Raw genomic sequence first — 12,999 nt, forward strand, 5'->3', positions numbered from 1 at the left:
CAAAAAACATATTGTACTTATAGCGATTATTATGTCAAGGCTTTTGCCGCTGACCAGGAATTTAATAGGCGCGTCCCCGATCATCGCCCGGGTTATAGCATTCCCCGTGTGGGCCAAGGTCGGCATTAGTTTCCATCTACGAAACTGACGTGACATAATAAAGTAAGCATATTAAATATATAATCCGCATTTCAGAAGACAAACAAATTGCGACATTTGGATAATAGCTTGAAAATATTGGCTGAACTATAATTAGAAATTCGTCCAGGGTTTTGCTGGTCTTGGTCGGGCAACAACATTAGTAGACGATCTACATATCGCAAGCAAATGTATTTGCAGTGGCTTCCGACACATGTCCGTACTTTAATAGCAAAAATTTAAGTATATGAATTTACATTCGCTATGTCGCGTACGTACTTGTGTGATGCGTTACAGAAATAACAAGGAAACCAAAGAAAAAATTTGCGCATAGCGCTATAATTTGTTGCACAAGAAACGCCAAAGAAAATGAAAAGTTCTGTAATTTCGAGTAAAAACAATAAATTTAGACCTTCAGTACCAGTCACGTCAATTAGTGCATTAGTTAAACTAATGACTGTCGAATATAACCAATACAAATACAATTACATGCAATCTGTACATTGACCACTCATGTTGTGTTGTCTAACCAAGACCAAGAAATCCCTGGAAGAAATATTGCTAATAGTTCATGTACGCGTATCGCATATTTTGATGCTATTGTGGCGATATGTTTGACTTTTTTTGTCTATGTGAAATTCGGAAGCGTATACTTGTATTAGCTTTCCGACGCCACGTCAATTTCGTATATGGAAACTAATGACGACTGTGGGCCAGGTTCACTGGCCAGGCCAGACCAGGGTAAGACTGGGACGAGTGTGTATTGAGTATTTTGAAATGTGTAGTGAGTATTTTGAGTGATGTTTTCTTATTCTTTGTTATGTTTTTGAAATTATTTTTCTGGTGACCAGTACCGGCCAGAGCCATCTATTTGTAAGAGTTGTGACATCTATTGTTCTCCGTTATGCTTACGTCGATTGGACAATATTGATCATCTGATCAATTTCCGCCATTTTGGTTGCTAGTTTTGAAATTACAGGTAGTGTTTATATGGCGATTACTGCTAGAGATATAGTATTTTGAGATAATATTACGTTTTGTTATTGATAAGTGTGTAATATTTGATCGTTGACGGCGACTAAATGTCACTACATATCGCCAAATCAATGAATACGAAAAAAATGAAAAAAATGCTTTTACGTCGAAATTACGAAATTGATAAATGACTCAAACCATTTACTTTATTATTATTATAGTTTCATTTTGTAGTAGGAACCAAAATGGCGGCACCGCACTTGCCCCAGACCGTTTGTCCTAACTCTTACGAATAGTGGGCTCTGGTACCGGCCACCGTACTTTTAGCTTAATAGCAATATCAGATATTGTTTTATCCATTGTTTTTCAAATTCAGGGACAATATATGATCAAGCAAAAGCAAATCGTGAGTGGCAATATTCATAAGTAAAATTTTATAATATCGCCAAATATCACATGGCGATGATGGGATGTCTCAACGAATTCATGTAGGTGTTATAAAGATTGCATAAATATTGTATGGTTGAATTGCGTAAAGACTGGATTGCATGAATATTTTAAGGATTGGATTGCATAAATACTATAAGGATTAGATTGAATGAATATTGTAAGGATTGGATTGCATAAATATTGTAATAATTGGATTGCATGAACATTAAAAGATTAAATTGCACGAATATTGCCCGACTTTATTAAACTTATGTATATATTTTACACTGAACTGAAAATATATTTTATGAGATTGAATATTGCTACAAATGGGCAGGCATATCCTTGCATATTTTTTGAATAAGAACTAATAAGTATTTATTATAAAATACAAAATACAATCTAGGTATGTCTTTTGAATGAAATATCGAGAACTGGATTTTAATTTTATCCCAAATAAAGCAGATTTGTAAAAAATAAGTAGCTAATTATTTACAAGAAATGTGTATTATGTAATTTTGTTTTTGTATCTTCTCCAATTGTATGATATTGCAGTATGTTCCAGTATTAATAATATACATGGAAAAATTTCTCAATTCTGATTGGTTAAGAACAGAGCAATTTAACGTAACACCAGTGCAAAAAAACGAAACAACAGTGCAGAAAAAGCGAAACACCGGTGCAATTTATTTTCGAAAAATGTGCTCCTGATTGCTTACTCAAACAAAGAAGTGATCGAAGAGTCAATCAAAATACAAAAGCGGGAAAGTTAAATTGATGTTAACAAAGCAATTACAACGTCTGGTGTAAGTTTTAAGTAGATTTTCTTTTGGTGAACTAGTTTGCAGGTCACCATTTTATAGATGTTTCAGAATGCAAATATGAACATTGCTAAAAGTAGATACCTTGTTCTAGCGGTGTGTGTGTAAGCTATGGTGTCGTGAAAAGTAATATCCGACGGAATTGAAATATACAAGACGGTCGATATTAATAACTTGCCGGCTGAAATGTACGTACGCTGAAGTTAAAAGTCAACAGAATTGAGAAGTTTTTAAAGTAAATGGTTTGAACCCGGGAGTATCTTTACATGTTTGTAAATGATGGTCGTCCAGGTTAATAAAGTCCTGAGAAGGACTGTTTTTGTTGTTGTTGACTGACGTTTCGACAACCTTAGCGGTAGTCATCTTCAGAGTCAAATGAGGAGTAAACGTCAGGTTAGCCGTATTTGTTATCTGGTTCTTACGCCTGCTGGTTGATTTGACAATCTGAATAGCCTCTTGTGTGTTCAAACCCTCATTACAAACACGACGGACGTACTGCCATTACCGACAGAAGACATTATGGAGCTACTGGAGCTCTGCCTCACCTCGACTTACTTCCAATACAAAGGAACACACTACAAACAATTACATGGGACAGCAATGGGCTCGCCCATTTCTGTTGTAGTTGCTGAAATTGTAATGCAATCTATAGAGGAACGGGCGCTCACGACTTACAAACATGCACTACCTTTTTGGTTTCGCTACGTAGATGACACAATCACAGCACTACATGCAGACGAGATTGATGACCTTCATACTTACATCAACAAATAGAACAGCCACATACAATTTACCAAAGATGTCGAAGAAAACGGAACTCTTCCTCTTCTCGACTGTTTGGTAAAACATGACAATGAAAAACTACGAACAACAATTTATCGCAAGCCAACACATACTGACCGACTACTACGGCTTACATTAGAAAGTTGGTATACCAACTTGGAACAAAGCCCCCTGAACAGATCACAGCAATTACCGGAACCTTACAAACGACTTATTCACAATACAAACAAACGATCAACTAAAAACATTACACTTCACACTAATTCACAATGACAATACACAATTGACACCCACACATTACAACTAAAAACATCACACCTAAATCACACATCACAACTAAAAATAAAATATTTCACTTCACACTAATTCACAATGACAATACACATTTCCTGTACACACAATACAATGACGTAATTATTTGTAGTGTGTTCCTTTGTATTGGAAGTAAGTCGAGGTGAGGTAAGCTCCAGTAGCTCCATAATGTCTTCTGTCGGTAATGGCAGTACGTCCGTCGTGTTTGTAATGAGGGTTTGAACACACAAGAGGCTATTCAGATTGTCAAATCAACCAGCAGGCGTAAGAACCAGATAACAAATACGGCTAACCTGACGTTTACTCCTCATTTGATTCTGAACATGACTACCGCTTAGGTTGTCGAAACGTCAGTCAACAACAACAAAAACAGTCCTTCTCAGGACTTTATTAACCTGGACGATCATCATTTACAAACATGAGAAGTTTTTCATGTATATTATTAATAAGTAATAGCATGGTTCTCGTGCAATTTTGAAAACATCCAGTCAGAGGCGTAACTAGAACGTTATTTGGGAGGGTGTATATTCATATATACAGTTGTGCCCATTGACTTCTATAATAACTGGAGCGGCTAACTACTGGGGCGAGGTCGCCAAAAATGGCGGCCAACGGACGTATTTCCGCTGAAATGATCGCTTTGCAGAAAAATAATATTCTCGACTTCCCTCTGGTGTCTATAGTAAATTATAAACAATTTTTCAAAAACAAACACGATATCACAGAATATGGATATCGTTAGTTCCATATTCTGTGACGATGTCTTTTTTGGCATTTCTTTTATAATGCCAACACTTCAATCGTTCAATTGTTGGATGTCGTAGTTTCCACAAAAAGGAACATATCGCTTCTCACAGGTGAGATAGTTGCTTGTTTTGGTAGTCCGTCAACGATTGACAAGCAATTATACATGCACTTGAAAAGCCATAAAATATAAAAGATCGTATTTTTTAAGACTGACTTGAACGCCAAATATACTGATGTTTCATGTTTTGTTTATAAAATTCTGCATACTTTTCTGTCATTTGTTAATGCATGAAATCGTAAATTTACCCATCTATTTGCAAAATAGTTTCCCTAAGCAAAAAAGGCCCTGCACACATTTTGCTCTGTGAGTAAGTATCAAAAAGAAATGATCAGCCCAAACAGTACCCATGATTTGGAACAGAGCTTGTTATGTTCTATTTGCTGACAACATGCAGGGAAGATCAAGGAGTAAAGATGACTGGAAGATGTTATTGACCTGGCAGAGTCATAAAAAAATGGTAATGCTGTAAAGGTAATTGATTTATTTTCTTCTCTATCCAGAGTTATTTAATTTGATCATGGTCAAATTATATGGATAGAGACAATGGATTCACTAATGATGCCTTGAATGCTTTGAAGTTAAAGTTCATGAACCAAAGAAAGATGGCAAGAAAGTTGTGTGTATGTTTTGATGCTTAATGAAATGTCAATTCACAAACATGTAAAATGGGAAGGCCATAAAGTTTGTGTCTATGTAAACATTTGTACTGAGATTGATGATGACTCGATGCAGATGTGAAGCTTCAAACTGTATAAGCCATTGGGTTTTATATAACTTAATGTTTAAATCATGTCATATGTTTATCAAAATATTTTAGTTGAGTGTTGTTTAAATGTTACTAATATCTAATGCACTATACTGAAGCATTAAAGATTCAGTGATGAAACCTTTAAAGTTACTGTACTGTATATGTCTTATATATTTCTTATATTTCTTTAAGAAACAGTTTGAGCTTACTTACAGAAAGGAGATTTACCATATGCATTATTGCTGCTTTTTGAAAAAAGGTTTTCCTTTTCAAAGCTTTTCTACAAGTTTTTTGCTTCTTATTTCTTTTCATGAGATTGATGATATTATTAAACATTCACCCACCGAGCAAGCGAAAGCGAAATATTTTGAAACGTTTAATGAATAATATATAAAAGTAAAATATATGTGCTTCTACATCTCAAAATCAACAATGCCAATGTGCTCATCTCACCTCTAACAATTAACATAATTAAATTACATCATTACCCAATCAATGAGCTGTTAGTAAACTTTACGCGGGAAAGTTATCACTCGTTAACAGATATAGAGGTAATATAATCCAATAACTTTATAATTTCTAAAAAGCTTTTAAGCTTCTAGCATAAAAGTACACTATAGATATGTAATTCATTTGGTTTTATTGCCTTGCTATGACATATCTACTTGCACTTCATCATTCTTGTATGAACAAAACACCAGATGTGGATACTCAGAGAACAAAATGCACTACCAACTGCTTATGAAATTTATTATTGAGGTGAAAACTGTGTTAATCATTCAAATTATAGTGCACTTATATTGCAAATATAGGAAAAACAAAACAAAGTGAAAAAGAAGGGTAGAAGTATTAAAACTACAAATGAATTATAAACACCATTGGAAGCATAAGTGTTTTCATGATTATTTGCATTTTGCCCAATTCATATATCAACACAACAAAATCAAAATGTGCTACAACTTTATATAATAATAGCTAATCTTTATTGAGGATGACAACATCACTAAAAAGTGGTTTACAGAGTGGTCCTCTAAAAGTAACTAAATATAATATAACTACTTAAAAATAAAAAGAAAAAGAATACAAATCGAAAAATATGAAGATAAAACTACATCATTTAAAAATTAACATGCTAAAAACGAAACTAATTAAAATAGTGCTTTTTTGATACCACGCTTAAATTGGCTTAAGGTGGGCACATCTCTTATGGAAAGGGGTAAGGCATTCCAAACGTCCGCTGCAAAATTTATTGTTATCCAGTGCCCCCATCTTCTGTGTGCGAATGATTTGCAGATATTTTGCTTTGATCGTGTATTATAGTTATGATACTTACTGTTAAAACAGCAGTTTATAAGTGTGCATAAAAAGGTTATTAACTACCTTAAACATGAAAATAGCACGATGCTCGGCTCTCCGCCTTTCTAGAGGTTTCCAATGGAGCCTTGAAAGTGCATCGCTCGCGGAAGCAGTAGGGGAAGATCTAAAATGATTCGCGAAGCCTTATTGTGAAGGATCTGTAGCTCTGTCATAAGTGTAGTGTTGCCCCGGTCTCCCCATAATATATCGCCGTAGTCAAAAAGGGGCAAAACAAAAGAATTAAAGAAAGTTATCCTAGCGCTTAGTGGGAGACACGACTTAATGCGCCGCAAAAGGCCTAGCTTGTTGTTTATCTTATTACGCATGTGTTCAAAATGATCCTCCCAAGTAAGATTCTGATTGATAATTAATCCTAAGTAGGGAAAGCATTCTGCTTCCTTAAGTTGCTTACCATCGGCTGAAATAACAATGGAATCGATTCTACGTAGTCTCGAGTTACTACCTATTAGCATAAATTGGGATTTCTTGATGTTAAGAGTAAGTTGATTAAGTTTCAACCAATCACATACTTGTCTGAGGTCCGAGTTCATCTTAGTTTCGATTTCTGAAATAAGTTTGGAGGAAAACTATAAAACGGTGTCATCAGCGTACAAAGTAATGTTACAAAATTCGAGGACGTTTGGTAAGTCATTCATATAAATTATAAACAATAGCGGGCTCAAGATTGAGCCTTGGGCAACTCCGACAGATACTGTGTCTGGGTCAGATTGAGCTCTGCCACAGCAAGTAACTTGGTTTCTGTTGGAAAGGAAAGAATCAAACCAGTTCTGCGCTGTATCATCCAGACCAAAGCGAGACAGTTTACGTAGCAGGATGGAGTGATTCACGGTGTCGAACGCCTTTGTCAGATCTAAAAAGACGGTCCCTGTAACAGTGCCGTTGTCCATGCCGAGGAGTAACTGGTCAATAAACTGTGCAGAAGCTGTGACCGTCGAGGATTTCAGTCGAAAACCAACTGTTTTGACGAGATTAGGTTATTTTCTGTTAGGTAGCCATAGAATTGAGTGCGAACAGCAGTTTCTAAGATCTTACTTAACGTTGGCAGTACTGAGATTGTCCTGTAGTTGGACGCGTCCTGTTTGTCACCTTTCTAAAAAAGGGGTATGACCCTCGCGGTTTTACAAACAGAAGGAAGTTCCTGTTATCTAACCCAGTAGCCTTATTGGGTTTTAAACGCTTGATAGCTTCCCTGACAAAACTTTCAGATATCAGCCGGAAAGAAAACCCGGAACCAGTTATATTAGGATTGACCTCGGGCTGGTTAGAGAACGACAGTTCCGGAAATTTTCCGGCAGGTTTTCTACCAATACTTACAAAGAAGGTGTTCAAAGCAGTGGCAATTGACTCGTCAGAGGTGACAACTGCGTCATCTACTCGTACACTAGAGATATTTGTGGAGATCTTTGACGATGGTAGAGTCTTTTTGAGTGCTTTCCAAAACCCTTTAGCATTTCCTTGGTTTTCTTGAATCAGACTGGAATAATAGTCTGATTTAGCTTTCTTAATGTCTCTGTTTACTCAGTTTCTTAGTAGTCGGTAAACGCGTCAATTTCGACTGTTCTTGTTTCCTTTTGCTTTCTTGAGATGATAATCGCGCTTTCTCATTTCATTAGCGATGATTGAGGTCATCCACGGGGTTGACGATCCTCTGACTCTTCGGGTTTTAGTTGGTGCGTGGGCTTCAACAACGTCCAAGAACAGCTTATTCCATGTATTAACACAGTCGTCCAGGTTGTCGGTGTTATTGAAAACGACATGCCAGGGAATATTCTCAAGATCTTCATTGAAAGAGTCTTTGTTGTAGTTCTTGTATGAACGATATTCGATAGATTCGAGCAACTCGGGGACGACCGGATTTAAGGACACAGTAAACAAGCGAGTGATCACTAAGTCCGAGATCAAAAACTCCAGACTTTGTGGTTGGCGTTTGTAAACACTAGGTCAATTAGCGTCTCAGAATGTTCGGTGACGCGTGTTGGTTCCTTTATCAATTGTTTTAGGTCAAAAGCCTCTGTAATTCCCCGGAGTCTTCGTTTCAGCGAAAAATTTGCATTTTTCTGTTGGACAGAGAAATCAATGTTGAAATCTCCCAGAAGAACTTTATCATTAGTAGAATCAATTCTAGACAGAGAATCATTTAGATTATCCAAAAAGATATCAACAGGTTGATCTGGGGGTCTGTAGACATTGTCGATGATGAGTGGCTTGCACCTTGTTCGGTTTATTTTAATCCAGACAGACTCATTTGCATTCATGAGGTCTTCTTGCTCGATAAAATTTAAACTTTCGCGCCAATAAATTGCTACACCTCCCCCTTGCTTTCCTTCCCGGTCTCGTCTTACACAATTGTATCCCGGTATGTGAATTTCCTCATCCTGAATACTGTGTGAGAGCCAGGTCTCCGAGAATGTCCAGATATCGGGGCCTTCGATGTTACTCATAACAAGATTTAGTTGGTCGATTTTACCGGTTATACTTCTAACGTTGAGATGAGCTATAGACAGGCCATTGGCTTTGATACTGAAGGATGGAACATCAAAGTCCACATGGTTTGGAGGACCAGGCAGAGGACAAACGTCGCCAGACAGAATGATGGCAGCCGAGCAAAGAAAGTCAGCTGCGTTCTCTTCGTTTAGCTAACTTCGTTGAAACAGCGCCATTTTGCCGGGCGATGTAGCGACTCCTCTGTTGTCGTAAATTTCCCGAAATTTCAATCCTGCAGCTCTTTTTTGAAACAAAGTACACATCGCTGTCATTTAGTGAAGTGTTCGTCCGTAGATGTAAGGACTTGTAGTTTGAAAAAGACACATAGATGCAGAGAAATATACAAACATTCGCAGAGAGCCTAATTTTGCGACCGACCGCCATACTTATCAACTACTGATGTAACTTTACAAGTATTTGATGCAGTTGCACTTCAGAACCTCACAAAAAGGTTACTTAAAGTAATTTCCAAACAATATTGTTTGTTTTCATTTACCAAACCTATGCAGACTTGAGTCTTTTTGAAATTTAATATGAAACTCAATTACAGAAAATCCGTAAATATCCAGAGATTTAATACTTACTTTATTTATTAAAGAAACAAGTAAAAATCCTACAATTGTGGCGAAAAAAGCCATTGCCCATTGCATGAAAAGAAGCAAAATAGCAATGATAAAAAATAAGCTAACTTCTCTCTCGTGAACCGTGGAGATGAACTATGATATACTTTTTTGTATAGACTTTAACAGTTTAATCGATCAAACAAGTTTGACGCTGGTAAGAAAACGACGCACATCTGCATTCGTACATGTGTAGCCGACATATAGCTCTTTCGTTGATAGTTATAAATGCATCCTCGTAGGAGCAGATAACTGACAACCACAGTTGACTCGATGTTATGAATTTAAGGTTTTTACCTTGATTTTCATCAAAAAATTGCTTGCCGAATCCCAAATACATACATACATTTTCCTCACTCTTTCCTCAGGAGGGAGTGGGAAATTGTGAAATTTTCGGAAAAGCGGTGAATTTCGGTAAGTCTCAGCGGCAACGGACGAAATCCGCCATTTTTTTGGCGACATCAGATATCTAAGGCCGCGCTTGAGATAGCGGCTCCAGTTACTATAGAACTCAATAGTTGTGACCTACTGATTTCTTTTGAAATTCAATTCACTTTCAAAAGAAATCAGTAGGGCACAACAGAATATATGAATATGCACTACCCCCAATTAAAGTTCTAGTGACGCCTCTGCATCCACTTGTGAATTTTTCAAAGACTTCAAATTGGACTCGGACTCGTGCAATTTTGATAGTCTTTGAAAAACTCACTCGTGCAAGTTTTTTCCAACTTGCACTCGAAACCATGCTATTACATATACAAACATTTTAACTACAGAATGAAGACTAATGTTAAAGCTTAAATATAGTATAACTACATCATCTTAAGCATAGTAAGCAGCAGGGATGTGCCATGTGGTATTTAGCAATGAGGTTTTCAAGTTTATTTTTAAGAAATGTTCAATGAAATTCCAATATATCAAATATCATATGTATTATATGTACGTATTTTTCGTGAAATGTGCAAATGTGTAAACAAATGAACATGACATTCGTGAAAATAAATTATGTTAAAAAATAAGACCAGTTCAGTTTTACCTCAAAAACTATGTGGTTAAATGAACCATGGTCTGCACTGTTCATTGCACTTTGCAATAGTTATCAGGTTATGCGGTACTTATCAATATCAATCCTATATCTAAGAAATGTTTTCCAGTACCTAAGAAAAGTTTCTTCAGTATCTAAAAAATGTCTGGTTGTTGAAAACATTTTAACCCAGCTAAAAAAATTGGAAAAAATGCTGTTTACGATTGACAGGCACTGCCCTACCATGCACTGACACTAAAACTTATTAGAAGCCTTGATACTTGATCATAATTTAAAGCATTACCATCCAGTGAGTTACTGAGTTATCTTTTCACAGTCGATGCAGATAAATGGTGATTCTGGCTATTGCTGCTGCTTCTTTTTCTGAGATTCTTACACAAAGTTGAGACGATCCATGATTAAATCAGTTGTCACAGATAACACAATAAACCATTGGTGCACTAGGTATGTGCCGTAGACAAAACAATGTATACTGATAACATATACAGATTTTGAGCTGGCATTTTCCTTAATTTCATGGGGAAACATTTCAATTTTTTTTCGAGAAAAGCATGGCGCAAAATGTGACTGTTGATGCATCGATTCCATGCTCTAGAGCCACAACATTGGCAATACAGAAAAGACCACAATCCGAAGTTCTTTTTTGACGTTGTTGTAGATTAACTATGATCTCGAGAGAACCATCATTGTTGCATAATCTTTTGTACATCAAAACCAACTGTCTTTTAACTGAGCCATTGACTGTCCTGTACAAGCTTTCATACACCACTACGTTGCCAGAAGTAGAACTTGATGTCACCCATTGTAGATCAATGTTATGTCTCTGAATAGTTTTGTTTAAATTATGTGGTGCATGTAGAAATCTGCTACAATGTTTCATTGCTGCAATGCAGTTAAGACCGGAAACTCCAGTGTTTTGTTCTTTTAAGTTCCTGTGCAGCACAAACATGATCATCATTCAACCATCCATTCCCACTTAGCAAAATGTCTCTCTGGTCATAACCAAGGTTCATGTTACTTATCGTTGTCCACACTTCATAAACTCCACGGTGTTTTTTGTCTTCCTGTGTTGTTATCTTCGTTTTTTTTTCTGTTAACGACAGGTTGATTTTTAAGCGTAGATCTCTTACGTTTTCCAATACACTTGTCATCATGTACGAAAACCTTCGCATTTCGTGATTCAGCTACAGATCCAACTCTTTTGCAAACATTGTCTTTTGTCTTTCGTCTAAACAACTTTTTAACACACAATTCTGTGGTTTTTTGCTTTTTGGGTGAAAGAAATTTATCTTTTAAAGAGACATCATTTTCTTTTGGATGGTGTTTTCTGGTGTACTGGAGGACGTCACGGACTCTTTGCAGGGTTTCTGTCAAAAAGTGTTTGTCAGTTATGACATAAAGCTCACCAAGCAGAGACTTAACTTCTTGAATGCATTGCCTTCTTATATTTGAGGCATACTTGCCGGACCCCTGGGAAACGAACGCCTCCGGCGTTCAGCCATTTTGAGTAACAGGAAAAATCTTGGATCTGCCCCTGAAGATTATCACTACACCTTGATAGCATTTAGATATGGCATTCATCAATGAGTAAGTATGGTAACCATCATCGATGAATCCCATATCCAAATGCTATCAAGGTGTAGTGATAAAAGTATCTAACATAAATGTATCAGTCGCAGTTTATTCAAGTTGTAGCATCAGGAATTTTTTTCCAATGTGGTAAACTGCCATCAAAAGTTAAAAACACCTTTCTGTCTTATTGTAGACTTATATAACAATAGCTGTTGGTTTGAAACTAAGTACTCCTGTCTTTTAAAGACAAGAAAGCAGAAATCACTTTAGTAACTTTTTGAACCAACAGCTTCGGTCCAGCAGTTTCTTTGACAGCATCTGGCAATGTAGTTCGCAATGTATGGTATTGCAGTCATAAATTCAGAATCAGTGGAAAAGCTGGGTCTATTACTATAATCTTGATCACCATCACAGTATTAACTTGGTTTATGTTTGTCGTGTCTTTAAGCAGAAGTAAATTGTTTCAAACCAGTAGCTATTGTTATATCAATATGAAATAAAACAGAAAGGTGTTTTCAACTTCTGATGGTAGTTTATTTTCAGGGAATACAATTTTTTGTGCTAAAGCTCTGTATACAATGCAATTGCGCATGTTGTATCAATAACAACCATACTTACTCATTGATGGATACCATATCCAAATGCTATAGCAAGGCGTGGTGATAATATTATCTTTCTAAAATAAAAACAGAAATTAAAACTAAGAAAAAATTAAGGACAAAAGCTTAGAATATTTGTTTGTTCCAACACCAATAGTACCCCGCTCATAGAGTCGCGGCAAAAGTAACATACAACAATCTCTAGATTGTAAAGAATGACAAAATAAAGGTACTTACAGCAATTTTTAAGCATTGAAATATATTCTAGATCATGGGCGCGTTGTTCAA

General features: G+C 36.4%; 1 long non-coding RNA gene across 1 annotated transcript; it reads left to right on the plus strand.

Annotated features, from left to right (window-relative positions):
- The first annotated feature begins 13 nt into the window (after positions 1-13).
- Positions 14-12,596, plus strand: LOC124457658. Its single transcript, XR_006952715.1, has 3 exons — positions 14-108; positions 8,184-8,188; positions 12,585-12,596. It is a non-coding gene; the product is annotated as an uncharacterized LOC124457658 (long non-coding RNA).
- The last annotated feature ends 403 nt before the right edge of the window (positions 12,597-12,999 follow it).

The sequence above is a fragment of the Xenia sp. Carnegie-2017 genome, unplaced genomic scaffold (assembly GCF_021976095.1).
Source record: "Xenia sp. Carnegie-2017 unplaced genomic scaffold, XeniaSp_v1 HiC_scaffold_6, whole genome shotgun sequence".
Taxonomy (NCBI): Eukaryota; Metazoa; Cnidaria; class Anthozoa; order Malacalcyonacea; family Xeniidae; genus Xenia; species Xenia sp. Carnegie-2017.